The following is a 20,206-nucleotide window of genomic DNA, read 5'->3' as shown; positions in this document are numbered from 1 at the left end:
ACAGCAGGACTATTCTAGATTATAACCACCAAATGACCCTCGATTGGAATCTGGTTTGAATAAGCCAGCTATAAAAATGCATTTTGGATACAATCAGGGAAATTTAAATACAGCCTAGATTTTAAAGGATATTAGGGAATTATTATTAATTTTGTTAGATGTGATCATGGTACTATGGTTATGTAGGAAAAAAATGCCCTTTTTGTTAGTGATGCGTGTAAAAATATGTAGGAGTGAACTATGACGTATGCAATTTATTTTGAAATATTTCAAAACTAGATTAAGCAAGGATAGTGAAATTATTACAATTGCTAAATCTAGATAATGGTATATGAGTATTCATTGAGCTCTTTATTCTACTTCTCTATATGTTTGAAATTTTTCAAAATAAAAATGTTTGAAAATAAGGACTTTTTTGTGTATATATAAAAGCTGAAGGAATTCATTACCAGCAGAACAGCAAGACAGGAAATGTTAAAAGAAGTCTTTTAGGCAGAAAGAAAATGTTACCAGATGGAAATCTGGATATACACAAAGGAACGAAGGATACTTGAGATGGAAAATATATGAGTAAATATAGAATTTTTAACCTCCTTTCACCATCGCTTTAAAAGATAATTGACTCTTTGACATTTGGATCCAGACTAGAGGTTACACATGGCCCCTGGCAGACTGAAAAATTAAAATTTGTCAAAAATTATAAATGGCCACATAACCAGTAAAAATCTGTATTCTCACTTCTCTTAGAGATTCGGAGGCTCTGGCAAGTCTGGTCCTTACATTTTCTCACAGCAGCAATTGTCTTGAGTTGAATGATGGCTAGCCTTGATGTCCTTTTATAAAGGGGAAAACTGCAGGATAATGAGACTGGTATTTGCTTTCTTGAACAAAGAGAACAACAATTTTACAGTTGAAGAAAAATCAGATGAAGGAAGATAGGCTTTAGAAGTACAAGAAGAGAAGGACCAGAGGGAAGCACCAGAAACTGTTCCACCTACAAGTTCATGGCTAGTCTGCTAGGACAATAGGCTGGAGAAGCGAAATGGCTTCTGGTGCAAGCCCTTCGGGGAAAACAAAATCTCCTGGTTTTTTCTGGGAGTTTTCACCCACACTGAATATTTAGTATGACTTGTTGGGGTCTGCAAGACGTAGCTTTAAAATACTTTTCTTTTAATAAATGTCTCAGGGGAGCCTGGGTGGCTCCGTGGGTTAAGTGTCTGACCTCGGCCTGGGTCGTGATCACAGTTTATGAGTTCGAGCCTTGCATCGGGCTCTGTGCTGTCAGCATGAGGCCCGCTTCGGATCCTCTGTCTCCCCATCTCTGCCCCCCCCCCCATCTCTCAAAAATAAATAAACTTAAAAATTTTTTAAAAACAAGTGTCTCATGGGTTGGAATAGGTAGTACAGTTTCAGCAGCTAAAGTTTGCTGTTTTGTGAAAGTGGGTGTTAGCATTTTCAAAAGAGATGGGAGTTTTTAAAAGCCATTTTGGAAGACCTCAAAGAGGTGAAAAAAATACATGAGACAATGATTTTTTTTCCTCATTTTTCTCAAATTTGAAAATTTGCTCTTCTGTGAGATGACCATAAAAATTGTGGAACCCTTTAATGCCAAGGTTAGGGGAAAGAATGACACTTTGAGTGAAAAAAAACTGGTTTCTGGTCCCATTCTCTACACATGTCCGTGATGTGAGGAAGGCGTCACAGGGATGCTTAGCATTGCAAGGCTTGGGCCTTGTCCCTCTCTGCACTGCTTGGTCATCTTATCATGAACAAGCACAAAGTCACATAGTTAAAAGTGTTTCCTAAACTCAATAGCCTGTATATGCATAGGTAATAGGGAGAAAAAGAGAATTTTCCACACAAAACCAAGATAAAATTTTTTTTATTTTTTCTTTAGTGTTTATTTTTGAGAGAGACAGAGCACGAGTGGGGGAAGGGCAGAGCGAGAGGGAGACACAGAATCCGAAGCAGGCTCCAGGCTCTGAGCTGTCAGCACAGAGCACGACGTGGGGCTCGAACTCACGGACCGCGAGATCATGACCTGAGCTGAAGTCATTCGCTTAACCGACTGAGCCACCCAGGCGCCCCCAAGATAAATTTCTAAACGAAGCCAACATCATGCTTAATGGTGAAGGATTGGATTCCTTCTACCTAAGGTCAGAACACAAGACAAGGTAGTCTGCTCTCACCAGTTCTATTCAACATTGTACTAAAATTCTAGAGGAGGCAATTAGACAAGAAAAGGACATAAAAGGCATCCAAATTGGAAGGGGAGAGTTAAAACTATCTTTATGGGCAGACGACACAATCTTACATGGAAAAGGCCATGAAGAACCCACCAAAAAGCTACTAGACCTAACAAATGAGTTTAGAAATCTCATAAGATACAGATCCACGTACAAACATCAATTGAATTTCTACTCACTTGCAATGGACAATTCAAAAATAAAATTAAGAAAACCATTCCATTTACAGTAGCATCAAAAGTAATAAGACAGTTAAAAATACATTTAACAATGGGGTGCCTGGGTGGCTCAGTCAGTTAAGCATCCAACTTCGGCTCAGGTCATCATCTCATGGTTCATGAGTTCGAGCCCCACATTGGGCTCTGTGCTGACAGCTCAGAGCTTGGAGCCTGCTTCAGATTCTGTCTCCCTCTGTCTGCCTCTCTCCCACTTACGATCTCTCTCTCTAAATAAATAAATAAATAAATAAACAGTAAAAATTAAAAAGAAGAAGAAGAAGAAGAAGAAGAAGAAGAAGAAGAAGAAGAAGAAGGGGCTCCTGGGTGGCTCAGTCGTTTTAAGCACCAGACTTCAGCTCAGGTCGTGATCTCACCATTGGTGGGGTCGAGCCCCGCGTCGGGCTCTGTGCTGACAGCTCCAAGCCTGGAACCCGCTTCGGATTCTGGGTCTCCCTCCCTCTCTGCCCCTCCCCCACTCCTGCTCTGTCTCATTCTCACCAATAAATCAACAGTGAACAAAATTTTTTAAAGAAATACATTTAACAAAAGAAGCGGAAGACCTGTCCACTACAGACCATCATCGAATGAAATCAAAAGAGACCTAAGTAAATAAAAAAAAAAACCCTCGTGTTCATGGATTGGAAGACTGAGTAATTGTTAAGCTGTCAACTCTCCCCCTATTGATCTGCAGATTCAACACAATCTCCATCAACAGTCCCAACTGGCTTTTTTGCAGGAATTCTAAATCCGATGCTAAAATTCACATGGAAATACCTGTACAAGGAAGGAATTCAGAATAGCCACATTAACCTTAAAGAAGAAGGAAGCTGGAGAGCTCACTTCCCAATTTCAGAAAACTGGAGTAGTTGACACTGTAGAGCACTCTCAGAGGATAAGCATATGGATCAATCGAATTGAGAGTCCAGAAATAAACCCTCATCTCCACAATCAATTGATTTGTGACAAGAGTGCCAAGACAAAGGAAAAAGAAGAGCTTTTCAACAAACGTTGCTGTGACAACCGGATATACACGTGCAAAAGAATGAAGTCGAATCCCCACCTAATACCATACGCAAATATTAGTTAAAACGGACGAAAGATCTAAATGTTAGAGCTAAAACTGTAAAATTCTTCAAAGAAAACATAGATATAAATCTTCAATGACCTTGGATTAGGCAATGATTCCTTACATTGGATGTCAGTATTACAAGAGAAAAGAAAAACCAGACAAAGTAGACCTTATCAAACTGAAAATATTTTGCTCCTTGTTGATTTGCTAATAAAACAAAAATATTTTGCTTTAATACTTATTAAAACATTACAACTCAAAGGGCGCCTGGGTGCCTCAGTCAGTCGGTTAAGCGTCCAACTCTTGATTTCAGCTCGGGTCGTGATCTCACAATTTGTGGGATGGAAACCCACGTGGGGCTTTGCACTGGCAGTGTGAAGTCTGCTTGGGTTTCTCTCTCTCCCTCTCTCTCTGCACCTCCTCTCTCTCTCTCCCTCTCTAGCACGCTCTCTCTCAAAATAAATAAACTTGAAAAAAATTACAACTCAATAACAAAAAGACAAAGAACCCAATTTCTGTAATGGGCAAAGAATCTGCATAAACATTTTTCTAGAGAAGAAATACAAATGAACAACAGGCACATGAAAAGACACTCAATACCATCAGTCACCGGGGAAATGGAAATCGAAACCACAGTGAGACACCCCCTCACACACACTAGAATGGCTATAACCAGGGGCACCTGGGTGGCGCAGTCGGTTAAGCGTCCGACTTCAGCCAGGTCACGATCTCGCGGTCCGTGAGTTCGAGCCCCGCGTCAGGCTCTGGGCTGATGGCTCAGAGCCTGGAGCCTGTTTCCGATTCTGTGTCTCCCTCTCTCTCTGACCCTCCCCCGTTCATGCTCTCTCTCTGTCCCCAAAATAAATAAAGGTTGAAAAAAAAATTTAGAATGGCTATAACCAAAAAGACAACAATTACAAGGGTTAGAGAGGATGTAGAAAAATGCAAACCCCCATACACTGGCGAGGGCAATGTAAAATGGTGCAGCAACTCTGGAAAACAGTTTGGTAGCTCGTAGAAGGGTTAAACACAGAGGCACCGCGTGCCCCAGCAATTCCATTCACAGGTATCTACCCAAGAGAACTCAAACGTATGTTCACACAAAAACTCATACAAATGTGCACAGTAGCCTTAGTCATAATAGCAAAAAATGTAATGGCACTGCGCTTACACAGAAAGAAAAAAATGTCCTTTTTTGTTAGGAAAGCATATAGAAATTACATACAGGTGAATCATCATTAGGTCTGTCATTTATTTTAAAATATTTCAAAATTGGATGAAGCAAATAGGGCAAAAGTCTTACCCAAGTGTCCAGCAACGGGTTAAAAATTTACTCACACATGTATGCTAGCTATTGAACCTACCTAATATGATATTGACTATAAGTAAACACCTCAAAGCAGAAGATAAAATAAAAATGGTGATAAGCAAATAAACCCGTAAGCTTTAAATAAAAAATTGGTCTTTATCAGGTGGTCAGGAAGTATAATGCCTCTGTTAACAAATATTTCTTGAAATAGAGTTACAATAAGAAGGGGAAAGTGCAATACTAATCCAGAGCTAATTTTCCAGATTAATCCAATACAGGTGAGAGGGAACAAGGCACAAAGTAAAAGTATAATAGGGGCGCCTGGGTGGCTCAGTCGGTTAAGCATCCAACTCGTGATTCCGGCTCAGCTCATGGTCTCACAGTTCATGAGATTATCTTATGATTCGTGAGATCAAGCCCCACTTCCGACTCCGTGCTGACAGGGTGGAGCCTCCTTGGTATTCTCTCTCTCTTCTCTTTCTGCCCCTCCCCCCAACTCAAGCATGCACACTTTCTCTCAAAATAAATAAATAAACGTTTACAAAAAATAAAAGTATAATCAAGTCCTCATCTTGTCAGGGTGAAGTGGGAAGGAGAGATAAAGTCACTGTTGAATTTTTTTAACCGACAGATTAACAGAGGTTCAGGTATGTTTGTTAATCATTTCAAAGGAAAATGATAGAATAGAAATTTGAAGTAGAACTTTTAATTACTCTAAAGAATTAAGAGCTGGACAATGTGAAACTTATTTGTTCCGGTAAAGGTGAGAAAATAAAATGAAGGAAATAATAGGGAATCATACTAAATAGAAAATATATTTTATTTAAAAAAAATTGTTTTTTAACCTTTATTTTTGAGACAGAGAGAGACAGAGCATGAACGGGGGAGGGTCAGAGAGAGGGAGACACAGAATCCGAAACAGGCTCCAGGCTCTGAGCAGTCAGCACAGAGCCTGATGCGGGGCTTGAACTCACGGACCGCGAGATCATGACCTGAGCCAAAGTCGGATGCTTAATCGACTGAGTCACCCAGGCACCCCGAAAATATATTTTAAAAGACAGAAGGAATAGGGAGCAAATAAGCTATTACAATAAATGCAAATGGCCGATTTTCCTTATTGAAACACAAACGCTCTCAGACTCAGTAAAATGATTTTCTAAAGTAGCTATTAATTGTTCACCAGAGAAACACCTAACAAAATTTGATACAGTAAAAATCGTCATTAAAAGATGGGAAAAGACATACCAGGCAAAAGCAAATAAAATGGAACCAGGAGGCCATATTAATCTCAAAGTTGACTATAAAGCCAAAAGCATTAAATGAGACACAAAGAGATATTTCATACTAATTAAGAGTCAAACTACAAAGAAGATAACACTATCACCATCCTTTATCTGTGAAACTACATTGCAGCAGAATTTATTTTTTTAAATACCAGATAACTCATAAACCTATAATCATATGGGAAATTTTAAGACGCCTCTCTCAGAATTTTACAACTTCAAGTAAATATGTAATAAATAAAGGTGTAAACAATGCATTGGGTAAGCCTATTTTTAATCAATATAGAAAGAATTTTATATTCTAAGACAATGTTTTCTTAAATGTTCTTAGAACGCTTCTGAAAAAGATAAAAACACTTAGAACACTTTGGTCAGCCTTAAAGAAAAGCTAAAAACTCGAAAATCTTACATGCTATATTTCCTGACCACAATTTAAAAAATAACACACGAGGGGCGCCTGGGTGGCGCAGTCGGTTAAGCGTCCGACTTCAGCCAGGTCACGATCTCGCGGTCCGTGAGTTCGAGCCCCGCGTCGGGCTCTGGGCTGATGGCTCGGAGCCTGGAGCCTGTTTCCGATTCTGTGTCTCCCTCTCTCTCTGCCCCTCCCCTGTTCATGCTCTGTCTCTCTCTGTCCCAAAAAATAAATAAATGTTGAAAAAAAAAATTTTAAATAAAAATAAAAAAAAAAAATAAAATAAATAAAAATAAAAAAAATAAAAAATAACACACGAAATCCATATTAAAAAAGTAGGCGTGAAGTTTTAACCCTCCAGAGGAAATCAAAACTGAATTACAAACAATATGAAGACTACAGAAAATCATCAAAACCTGTACGATGCAATGAAAATCATACTCAGAGGAACAACCATAGCCTTAAACTATTCTATTGTTAAAGAAGAGAGACTGAAAATATATAAGCAACATATTCAACTAAAAATGAACTAGAAAAACAAGTTGGGAAGCTAAAACAAAGTATGGTGAAGAATTCAATTTAAATTAAGCACAAATTAACATATTAATTTCAAAAACATAAAAGTAGATACAATCATATCTAAATATGATAAATATGATATCTAATCAATCATAGCAAAATCAACGGCTTCCTTTAGAAAAACAGTGACTAGAAACAAAACAAAATAAAACAAAACTATATAAGTAATGATAAAGTGGAAGCAGAAGAGACTTTTCAAGTTAAAATAGTATGTACCATTTTATGCCATTGAAAACTAGATAAAATGAACCATCTTGTGGGAGGCTATAAGTTTGCAAAATTGACTTAAGCAACAAACACTCTAAGGAAAAGAATAGCCACAGAAGAATTCAAAAAGTATATCAACGATCTGTCACCAAAAAATTGTTTTAAATTTTGCATTCTTCAAATATTCAGGAAATGGGTGATTGTTGTGTTATTTAAATTATTCCAGATTATTGAAACAGAGAGTTTATCGGATAAATTTGGAAGACTTTTGTAGCACTTGTACCAAACCCGGATGAAGATAATACAAATTCAATGTCACTTATGAATTTAGATGCATATACCCTAATGATTACTAAATCATAGCCAGCAGTGCAATAAGAGAACAATACACTATAACAAAATGGACTTTAATTTAGGATGTAAGAATGGTTCAACATAAGTTCATTATTTTAACTGGTTAATGAGATTTTAAAAATAAAAAGTTCATCCCATTATGTACCAAAAAGGCATCTGATAAATTTCAACAGCCATTCCTGATTATAAAACCTGGGAAACATAAGAATAGAAACATCTTTATCAATACAAAAGTATCAGAAACCAATGCAATATCATGATAAAGGTCAATGCTCTATAAAAATTTAAATCAAGAAAAAAATCAAAACCAAGACAGGACGTCACTGCCTCCATACTCTCAATCTTTTATCTGATGTAATCAGACAACGAAAGGAAATGAATAATAAGTGTTTAAGAGAGAGAACACATGATACAATAGTCTTTAAGAAAACAAACTACTAGAATTAATAAAGGGTTCAGTCATAAGCTATGCCTAAAAAGGCACTTTCCTTTATACCAGCAATAGCTTATCGGCAAATGTAATGAATGAAAAACAATATCAATAAAAATTACTCTCATTCTCAATTACAATGGAAATTATGAAATACCCGGGAAAAAAAGAGGCAACAAGAAAAGTATAAGGCTAATACTAAGAAAATGATAAAATCCCAAAGAAGCACATGAAAAAAAAGACCTAAATCCTGAATGGAGACTCGGTTGGGTAAAGATGTTAGTCTCCAGAGATCATTTATAAGCTTAATGTAATTCCCCTCAGAATTCTATCTTTTTCCAAATTATAGACAAAATAAATTACAGATTTCTCACAGACTTAAATAAGAATGACTCTATTTTAAGCCTTTGTTTTTTACAGATGGGGAAATCAAGGCACAGAGAGGAAAAGTGCTCGGCCCAAGGGTACACAGCTAGAAATTAATACAGCAATGACTCAAACATAGCCTTTCCTACTTCAATACCCGCGCTACGTTTTAAATTTATTTCTGACAAAAATTGCATATATTTGAGGTGTACGATATGATGTTTTGATATATGTACACACTGTGAAATGATTACCAGTTTCTGCAATGAAACTAATTAACATATCCATCACCTCCCAGAGTTACCTCTGTGTGTGCTTGCGTAGATCACGAGATCTACCATTAGTCACTGTGTGCCTTGCCTATTTAAGTGTGTAAAAACTAAAAACCACCAAGTATCAGAAGAAAAGGAGAGGTTTTTTTGCATTTTCTTTTAATCATGGATTTCTTTCTTTGCTTGACATCAGGGCCAGGAAATATGTTATTTACCTATTATGTTATAAACCTAACAGCTCTGCTGACATAAAAATTTTAAACTTTTGTATGGGAATTAAAAAGACACCAGAAACAAAGGGGGGAGAAAATGACAAGAGTAAATATTTGCAATGTTTATGACAGTGACTAGCCATACAATGCAGAAAGTTTCCACATGTCAATCTTAAAATAATCAAAAAAAAAAAAAAACAAAACCATAAACAGGGAGTTCACAGAAGAAACCGACAAAATATCAAGAAACAAAAAGATACCCAATTTCCCCACAATCAATACAATTCCGTTTTATGAAGCCCTTAAAAAAGATAAGGTGGATTTATTTGCACTCACATAAAAAATGTTCACGAGATGTTACTGAGTGAACAAATAAAGTTACCGAGTACTACGCAAAGTATGACCCCGACCTAGACGAAATTTAAATGTGTACATGTTGTGATCAGAGTTTGAAGGGTATATACTAGTTAATGGCGGGAATTTGGGGGAATAGGATTATAAAGCGGGGGAAGGTGGAGAGAGTTTCATTTTCTGTTGCATGTGATTTTGTAGGGTTTTTTTGCAATGTACATGCCCTTCGATAATTTATACGTATTAATTTTTCTAATAATATGATTGAAAGGGCTATGCATCGGAAAATCTGCAGAATCACATGGAGCAAAGTATAAATTACGTACATTACGTATTACACACCAAAATATATACATATGAGATAAGCAAGAAAATGTGAAAAATACAAGGTAAAATAATAATGTTTATATTTGTATTAGGAGAGGGGAGTGCAGAAGAAATACACTTAGCTGTGAATGATTATCTCTGGGGCCTGGGGCCGCAGAGGCCTTTAAGTTTTATTTAATATGGTCCATCTCGGTATTGTTTGACAAGTGGAGGAAAGCCGTGCCTGTCAGTCATGAGTAAATTAGTGAGATGTGCACCGGCCTGGGGAGGAGAAGAACGAGGTTCTGATGCTAACTCGGTCCCTCCTCCTCTCTGAGTGTCCAGTTTTCTCCTCTATAAGGTTGGTAACTCTATCCAACTCCTCAAGGCCTCCCAGTTCTAACAAGCTATCATTTTACGATTCTACCGAAGTCAAATTTCATTCGTGAAAAAAATAACCCTAATGGTATTTGGAAACTGCCTAAAAATGATGCCACCTCACGAGCGACAAAATTTCAAACCTTGGAGCGTTCCCTAGTGACATCCTCGGCGCCTGTTGCACACCCGTCTCGATTGCTTGGCCAGATAATAATCTATGTGCTGATGGCTAGCAGCAGCCAGCAAAAAGTGTCTGGGGTTTTGCACAAGAGGAATGACCTCTGGTGGTTTCATGATCTAAAACAGCACAGGTCAAATTAGAAAGTGTTGCTGTTGTTGTTGTTGTTGTTGTTATTTGGTTTGTTTTGTACTTTTGTCAATACACAGGAGGTAGACATTCAATTCCTCCTTTGACACGGTTCTCTGTTTTTACCAGTTCACAACCCCCCCCCCCCCCCCCCCCCCCCCCCCATTCCAACCCTCTGCCCCATAGGCTCCTTGTTAGCGGCATTGACTCTCAGAAAGATTGTAACGTTCCTGAAAGCACACCAAAATCCAATTCTGCTCACCATTAATCCTTGTCTTCTCCAGCCCGCCACAGTACAATCGCCTCTCTATTTCACTCATTGCTCTCCCGTCTACAACCTGCACATATTCGCAGTCAATCGGAGAGGTAATTACTTTTGTACGGGAGCCGCACAAACCAACTCTTATTTCCACTAGACACACAAATATCAACTAAGCATAAAATTCAATTTAGCATTGAAGGGGCTGCTGAACCTCCCACCAAAAAAAAGAGAAAAACACCCAGTCCTGTTCTCCAACAGGATTTCAGGCCTCGTTTTGTTTTTTTTTGTTTGTTTGTTTGTTTGTTTTTTTAAGGGGGGAAAGGCAAGAATCCCTCCGAACAGTTAAAATTGTCCTATTTTTCATTCTGGGAGCAATTTTCTTGGTGCAAAACTTAGGTTAAAAGCTGCAAGAACATATCTAGGAAATTTAGAAAAGGAAGTTCCACATTTTTCAGGAAAAACAACTGTTTTCTGTAAATCAGATAAAAATGACCATTTGAAGAGCATCACTTGGATAGCAAAGGTAGAAACGTATTCAAGGTACGTGAGGTTTGGTAAGCATTAATTCTGCAAAAATAAGAAACTTGGTTCTGGTGACAGACTTTCCTGGATCAGGCAACCATCTGAAATGCCTATGCTAACAGAAATCAAATATTGCAAAAAAAAAAAGTGAGAATCCCATTTCTTTACATAAATAACCAAATAATTTCTCCTCTATTATAATTGTTTTTCAACCACTTAAAATTTAACAAAACGCACTATCCTGGCAAATATACGAGAATCCTCCTGAACTAAAATTGCATGAGGACATTGTGTCTTGGGAAATGGTCCTCCCTTTACTGTTCCAAGTTCTGTTATTCTCTTAATGACCTGGTTTTCATTTGAAGTTGTGTGTGTGTGTGTGTGTGTGTGTGTGTGTGTGTGTGTGTACATGTATACAATACATCCACACAGACACAAATGCCCACATACCTGATACAAACAAGGGGGCTGGTCCTTGACCGGCCTGTCTTCCTTCTCTTATTAATACAACTTCTAATCACACACCAGAGCCTATAATCTTGAACTTTGAAAAACAAAATACATTCATCGACGACGTTTGAAAAGTAACCCCCAAGAAATGCATTCCTAAATCCTTTAAAATAAACAAATTAAGCGTCCAAGAATAGGAATTCAAGGAGATTTAAATTTGAATTAGCTTAACTACTTTTGACAAGTTTACACATGAAAGACACCAAGATTGTATGTACTACTTGCTGCTTTAAGAAGTTTCATTCTGTCTGTCTATATAAAAAGTTTCGGCCAAAGTTAAATCAATCTCCTCTACTGATTTTCAACATTAGACAAATACCCAGCCCTTTTTTTCTTTTCTTTTTTTTGAACCCTGCTTTCAGCCTGACTTTTTCCCCAATTGAAATTCAGGCCCTCAATGGTTGGTTTTTCTTGGTTCTAAATGTTGATAAAAAAGGGTTTTCTCCACTCCCTCAATTTGATGTGACAGGCTTCTGACATGAATAATGGAAGCATTTCTTTCACAGGCAAATCAACTTAATTTAGCAAGCCTTTATACTCTCAGTGGGCAAGCCACAATCTCCAAGATTCCATGAGAGCCTTTAAGTTAGACGAAATCTTTAGAATTTGCAGAAAATGTATAAAGTAAACAACACTTATTTTGTCACAATACTTGAATAACTTTTATGCAGGAGTTACAGATGAATATATTACTTCCTAATCAGATCTTGATTTACAAGCAATTTACAAGCTCAAGGGAAACTAGCCCTCAGTTAGAAAAATACGAGAAGTCTCTACACAAATAAATTTTAAAGCCTAAAGATTGAAAACAAAACACAACGAAAAGCTGCGAACACAAGAAACGAACACCCTCTCCCTCTGAAAAACAAACAAACAAACAAACAAAAAAGACAAATAAAAACCATGACACATATACCTTGCAGGGCCGGGTGGAACTTAGAACAGCATTACAGAAGAACTATTTGGAACAATCCTTTCAAAAAGCAGAATCTTGGGAGAACTGAAAGCGCAGCACTCAAAGGAAGAGATGCTACAGTCATTTCCACGTCCAAATTCAGGACACAGTTATCCGCCCTGAGAACATCTCAGGACAAAAAGAAGACACGGTAAAATAATGCATTCGTGAAAGAGGGATGGGACTCATAAGAATAAAAACTAAGACATATGCCTTCTGACTTGGCCATTAACGAATGACTAAAACATGAAGACTCAGAGTGCAACAGATTTTGCATTAAAACAGTCTCTAACAGAATATGGAGGTTGGCATTTGCCCTCTGGCCTCCTGTACCGTTTATCTACGGGGAAGGTAGGAAGAAAGGAAAGAACACAGGACTGGGAATCTGGAGAGCTGCTCCCAGCTCAGCCAGAACATTTCCTGTGACCTTAGACAAGTCGCTTCCCCTCTTTGGGCCTCTGATTCCTCTCCCGTGCAAGGAGAAGGCAGAACGAGGTGATCGCTCAGGTTCCTTCCAACTCTAAAATGCTCGATTTCCATACCCCCGTGACGAAAGTCGAGATGAGTAGTGATAAAAGTACTGAGTGACTGCCTATCATTCCTAAGTCTTAAGGAGCGCTTACAGCTCTGGGATCGGGGCTCAGCAGGTTTAGCGGATCCACCTTGAGCTTCCTCTGGCAGCTTTCCATCATTTACTGTTGGCCAGGATCTAAAACCCAGTATGCTTGTGTCTGCCAAGAAAGCCCCAGCGACTGAGAGTCTCTCGGAGCAAACGCAGTTCTTTTTATCCGAAACTGGTTTGCTTATCATCAATTCCTGAGGTTATTTACAAAATGGCAAATGACAAGTGGGAAGAGAATTTTACCCACGTGCACACTTTTTGCAGGACTCTTGACGCATTACAACTTTGAGCATACAAATAAAAATACAACTCTGGCCCGATAAAATGCTCTTTTAATAAAGGCAGCTTCTGTTTTACTGTTATTTAAAATTTTTAGGATGACAGGTTCAAGTAAAAAAATAGCTGCCTTCCTTAATGTCGGACTTTTCACCTTATATTTGAATCTCAATTTACACGTTAGTGTTGTGAGATTTATAAACTGGGAGGCAGCTGTTACAGTTAAAAAAAAAAAAAGATGCTCTAAATTTCATACAATAATAAACCTACAGTGAACTATTTTCACATAAACATTACCCATGTTTTAAAAAAAAATACACACTCTACACATCTTTAAGCCCCCTCTCCACCCCCTCTCATATTTAGCTAATCAGCCAATTAGGGATTCCAACAATTACAAATGTCAGAGAAGGTAGAAAGGAAAGAAAACCAGGAACCTATCAAGGTAGAAGAAAACCCTTTTACTTTAAAGGGTGTCCACCATTAACCTCTGAAGAATTCTACTCCACCTTGACGAATTTGTTATTCCCAGTCTCGACCCCTCCCACCTTCTCTCCCTATTATAATTGTTAGGTCAGTTAATTGGCTGATTAAGGACACATTGGAATTTTTATTAACTGGCAATTAGAGTGCGACCCAAGGCATACAGAATCCCTTCTCATTGGGAGTGTCACTTGAGTTACAAAGATTAATAAAGTCAAATGGGTTGTAAAGTATGGTTTGGTTAATTCAGCCTTCTTGTGTGGATGTTTTAGCATCATCCATAGCTTTAATATCATCTCAGGTGTTTTCAAACCAAACTGCATCTCAGAGCAGCATTTAGTCTCCAAACAGGAAAAAAAAAGGGGGACGAATATTGTGTAATCACAAGCCCTAGATATGTTTCCATGTGCTACAGTAACAATGCCTATAGGGGTGCCTGGGTGGCTCAGTGGGTTAAGCCTCCGACTTCAGCTCAGGTCATGACCTCGCGGTTTGTGAGTTCGAGCCCCACATCGGGCTCCGTGCTGACAGCTCAGAGCCTACAGCCTGCTTCGGATTCTGTAGCTCCCTCTCTCTCTCTCTGCCCCTCCCCTGCTCACACTCTGTCGCTCTCTCTAAAAAATAAATAAACATTAAAAAAAATTTTTTTTAAATAACCAACGAATATATTTTATTCCCAACACTTGTCTTCTTTCTAGCCAGGTCCGTTGCAATAGAAGATGCAAGATCCCCCTTCGAAAAACCCACAGGAGTATGATACATGACAGGCCCTAATCCCCTCAAGGCAGTTAAATCCTCTGACGGTGTCTTGTCATAACTTTTCTAAGACAAGGTGGCGCTTGTGAAGTTCCACTACACAAGCCAAGGCAAATGCTCCCTTACAGTACAAAACCAGTTTGTGATATTACCATTAAAATCATGTGCCATTAAAATCATGAACCAGTGAGGCAGAATGGAGCATATCAATAATCATGTGGGCAAGCAGTTGCAGGATGTACATGTGGAACTGGTTGGATAGTCCCAGAACAATGCTAGAGGCAATATAAAGTAATAGTTAAACCCAAGAGCTTCGGATCAGATACGGCCCAAGTCAAAATTCTGGCTCTACCAGGTACTTAAAAACGTGACGTTGGGTTAGTTGCTCAGTCTGTGTGAGCTTCAGTTTTTTCATCTAAAAAAATGAGGATAATAACAGAAGCCATCTCATAAGTTTAATGGACGGATTACAAGATACTGCATGCAGACTTTATTTCAGTGCATGGCACATAGTGATTGTTCAATAAACAAAAGCTATTATTGGCATGACAGTCTTTCCTTGTTCAATTTACTGGCTGTTTGAGTAAACCAATAGGCTCACGGGAACGTCTGCAATTCTGTAGATGGTCTGAGAACTTAGGAAAACCTACAGGACAGACATCAGAGAACACCAAATCCCAGCGGGTGAAGGGTGGAAAGAGTTTGACCGTGGTTAAACCCAGGATTGGGGAAATGTACCATTCCTGACAGCTAGGTCTGAATCAGGGTGCAGGACTGGGAAGGCCGTGGGGCCTGTTCAGTTGCTGAGGCCTTCCAGTTATTCACAAAACCTATTGCACTTTTCAAGTGAGCCACGTGGAGAATTAGACCAGACAACTCGGTATCCCACGGCCATAGAGGTGAAAAGCATGGACTGTGGAGCCAGACTGCACCACTGCTCGGGTTGTGGTTTTGTTTTTAAAGATTTTTTTTTTTTTTTTATGTAATCTCTACACCTAACGTGGGGCTCAAACTTCCAACCCCAAGGTCGAGTTGCACACTCTACCGATTGAGCCAGCCAGGCACCCCAATGGGGTTTTCTTAAGTAAACGCTACCCCCAATGTGGGGCTCAAACTCCCGGCCCCAAGATCAACAGTCACATGCTCCACCGAGTGAGCCAGCCAGGTGCCCTGGACTGCTTAGATTTTAATTTCTGCTGTCACTAGCTGTTTGACCTTAGGCAATGGAGTCAACCTCTCTGTGCCTCAATTTCCTACTCTGTAAAAGAGGGGACGGTACGAGGTCCTCACTTGCAATCCACGTTATACAAATGAAATGAGTTCATGTTTGTAACTCTTCAAAGAGCGCCTGGCAAAAATGCGCTTTATATAGATTTCTGTTAAATTAAATAAATAAATACAGCCTGTGACAGAAATCTATATAAGGCGCATGAGTGCTTATGAGACATGATGATGGACTTGATCCTTGCAGCAGCTGTGCAAGACGGCCAGTGGCCTGAAAAGGAAGAGAAAAATGGAGCCAGGAGCCCAAAAGCCGGTACCCGCTTTTCTTGTTACCGGCTTAATACCCCCACGCCACACAGGGACATATGGTACCCGTCACCTTTGTTAGTCCCCTAACCAGAGACGGAAGGGGTGGTAAACAGTGGGCAACACTGGAAAGGCAGTGAAGCCTATCTTTGAACCTTGATTCTTTCAGAACTCTCCCTCACCTCAGGAGTTACTTTCTCCTTTCCCTCCAACACCCAAGTATTAAACCCACTCCTGTTAAAAAAAAAAAAAAGAAAAAAAAAAAAGAAAACGGAAACACAGAATGTTAGGGTTGGAAGGTCTATGTCCAAGTATTATGCCCTCATATTATAGATGAGGTCACTGATGCCCACGGAGGGGGAATGACTTGAGTTAAATGATCAGATTCATACTTTTTTTCCAATCTCTTCAGATTCAGTATCAAGTTGCATTTAGAGAAGAACAATGGACCTCTCTCATGCCAACATTGGCCGTTTGGATTCTTTGTAGACCGGCATGCCTTCCAAGAGTTCAAGCCAAATGCCGCTTCATGAGTTCTGATGTGCTGTTTGCATGGGCCATTCCAGTGCAAACTGAGTGTCCTGGTCATAACATCTTGGCCTTGTTCTTTTCCCAGATTTGCATCACTAATCTATGCAAATGCCATATAGTCCAAGGGCATCTGGGGGATAAAACTACATAGGAAATGTTGCCCTTTCATGGTTCTGTTTTCTCAATGGAAATTTAGTCACTATGGCAAATTTCTCCAAAGCGCGTTTTTACTCCAATTGTGAACCTGAAGGATTGTTAATCACATGAGCAAGGAACGAGTAGTGCGCGTAGTAGCACAGAAGCAAAGAAGCAGTTGGATTTAGAGATAAAAAAAAAAAAAAAAAAAAGGAGATTGTGCATTGTGACCGCAGTCGATAACACATGGTGACTATAGTTGATAACACCATACTGTATAATTGAAATCTGCTAAGAGAGCAGCACTTAAATGTTCTCGGCATAAAAAATAAAGGTACATGTGTGAGGTGACGGATGTGTAATTAACTCGATGTGGCGGGGCAGGGGCGGCGGAATCCTTTCGCAATGTATATGTACATCAAATCATCAGGTTGGACACTTTAAGTATCTTACAATTTTATTTGTCAATTACACCTCAGTAAAGCTAGCGGGGAAAGAAAGAAAGATATTGCCGGGTCCAACCTTCCCCTCATTTTATATAGGAGGAAACTAAAGCCCAGAGAAGGCAGAGCTAATGAGGATTGACAACCCGGTCTCCCAACTCCTGGTCCAGAGTCCCCTCCCCAGCACAATTTTGTGTACACTTTTCAGTTTATATGAAATTCCTTCAGCAACAAATTTATGAATTGAAGTGGGGGTGAATCATGTCATCACAGGGTACACTCCTGGGACTTAGCCTCACTTACATTTCATAGTCTCTTCTGTACTAAACATGTTGCTTTCTCTTCTTGGGCAGAAAAATACTATAATTTCAGTTAAAACCTTTCCAGGAATTCGAAGCATGGGAGATGGATGTTGCTAGGGAATGCTAATAAGAGGTCAAAATAGCACTCAAACCCTCTGTGTGTCAGAGCAGAAACTTCCCAGAAATATTTACTCAGCACTCTACCTTTTATTTGAAAATGCTTGATTGTATTCAATTAAGAAGAGGGCTCTTTTTAGATAACCGTACTGCATTTAGCGAAATCCAATCACATAGCATTTTAATAGTACATTTCTTCCCCTAATTTTCCTAGTTATCTGCTGATCTTAATTTTCCAATGAAAACCATACATTAACATTGCAGTTTTGAACAAAATGAATAACATTTCTTGCTATGTTATAGGTCAATAGTTAACGCAGCCCAAGTTTCATTTCTCCCCCATTAAAATTGCTTATTTGCCTCATCTCGATGTGTATCAAATGGTAATAAGATACGGAATATATAAGGTTGTGACCCACGCCAGTGGGTTTTGCTGTTTCTAGGGTTTTCTTGTTAATTGGTTGCATTGTATGTCAGATCCGATTCTTCTACACCATTGTTAAGGCTGATGATTCTTCAGAACACCATTGAAAACAGGACTAGAAGGAGTTTCACCAAAACAAGGAACCAGAAGCGAAATTTCCTAAAGGCAGAGCAACGGTTTTTACTTTTTACTTCTAAGGTTTGGAAAATACAATGCATTCCATCCTGTGAAACTCATTGAATATGAAAAAGTGTTTTACCAGGGGGAAAAGGGGGGGAAAAAACTACTCAATTTGAAATCCTGCACTGATTTCAGAGGGTTCAGGTTAGAACACATTTCTGGAAATAGAAAACTGACATATGAAGAAAATCCTCTTGCCAAATTCAAGAAATACCTGCTCCGTGGAGCTATGTATCCTTTACTTCATCTAATAAATGTCTTCCTTAGCTATTGGGTATAAGATATTTTTGTAAATGAAATTTATGCTAACCCCTCCAGAGGAGCTCACTTTTTGAACCAATGGAATAATTGTTTTGCAATGTGAATAATCCCTCCTAATTTATCCATTGCTAGTGCTTGGATTTTTGTACATTAAATTCCTAAAAAAAAAAAAAAAAGAGCTAGCCTACGTATTCTTATCTCTTAGCGCTTGAAGGAAAGACTTGGTTAAAGTGAAACAGCAGCGTAGGGGCAAGGTAAGGACACTGGCCAGCAAGTCACAAGACCAGGGCTGAATCCAGCTGTACCACTTACCAGCCAAAGGACAGTGGACAAGTCAGTATACCTCGCTTGGCCTCCATTTCCTTACCTGTAATAGTGTCAGATAAAGAAACATAAAGAATCAAATGTAATGATCTATGCAAAAACACTTGTTAAACTGTAAAATGCTAGACGAAAAAAGCTGATAATTAGTAATATCAATTAATTAAATGCTCCCTACTGCCCCTCTCAAAGCCAACAATGGAAATCAAAATCAGGAGTTACTGGGGCACCTGGGTGGCTCAGTCAGTTAAGCGTCTGACTTCGGCTCAGGGCATGATCTCACGGTTCGTGGGTTCGAGCCCCATGGTGAGCTCTGTGCTAACAGCTCAGAGCCTTGAGCCTGCTTCGGATTCTGTGTCTCCCTCTCTCTCTGCCCCTCCCCTGCTCCTGCTCTCTCTCTCTCTCTCTCTCTCTCTCTCTCTCTCTCTCTCTCTCAAAAATGAATAAACATTTAACAAAATCAGTAGCTACCTAACAGAAAAGTCCCACATCAAAGAACGTCATTTTAGGGGCACCTGGGTAGCTCAGTAAGCATCTGACTCTTGGTTTTTCGGCTCAGGCCATGATCTCGCGGTCTTGTGAGTTCGAGCCCCACATCAGGCTCTGCATTGGCAGTGCAGAACCTGCTTGGAATTTTCTCTCCTCCTCTTTCTCTGCCCCTTCCCCATTTACATTCTCTCTCTCTCTCTCTCTCTCTCTCTCTCTCTCTCTCTCTCTGTCTCTCTCTCTCAAAATAAATAAAACTTTAAAAAAAGAGCATAATTTTCATCAAATAGCCTATGGTTAGAGCCCTGGCTTAAAAAGGAAATGAACGTCATCAGGAAACACCAGAAAAGCAACATACACTTGGAGCTAACTTAGCCTGTATGGAGTCTCTGACATGGGCACCGAGAGCCATGTTGTCAGGACAGAAAAGAATTTCATCGAAGACTGACTCCGTGCAGAAAATGTGTGTAGACATGAAAAACTGCTCCACATCACTCATCGCCAGGGAAATACAAATCAAAATCACAATGAGATACCACCTCACAGCTGTCAGAATGGCTAACATAAACAACTCAGGCAACAACAGATGTTGGCGAGGATGCGGAGAAAGAGGAACACTTTTGCGCTGCTGGTGGGAATGCAAGCTGGTGCGTCCACTCTGGAAAACAGGATGGAGGTTCTTCAAAAAATTAAAAATAGAACTACCTACAACCCAGCAATTGCACTACTAGGCATTTATCCAAGGGATACAGGTGTGCTGTTTCTTTTTTTTTTTTTTTTTTTTTTTTTTT

The sequence above is a fragment of the Herpailurus yagouaroundi genome, unplaced genomic scaffold (genome assembly GCF_014898765.1).
Source record: "Herpailurus yagouaroundi ecotype Mexico unplaced genomic scaffold, PumYag 67702, whole genome shotgun sequence".
NCBI classification, from domain to species: Eukaryota; Metazoa; Chordata; class Mammalia; order Carnivora; family Felidae; genus Herpailurus; species Herpailurus yagouaroundi.
Note: the sequence above shows the minus strand (reverse complement) of the source record.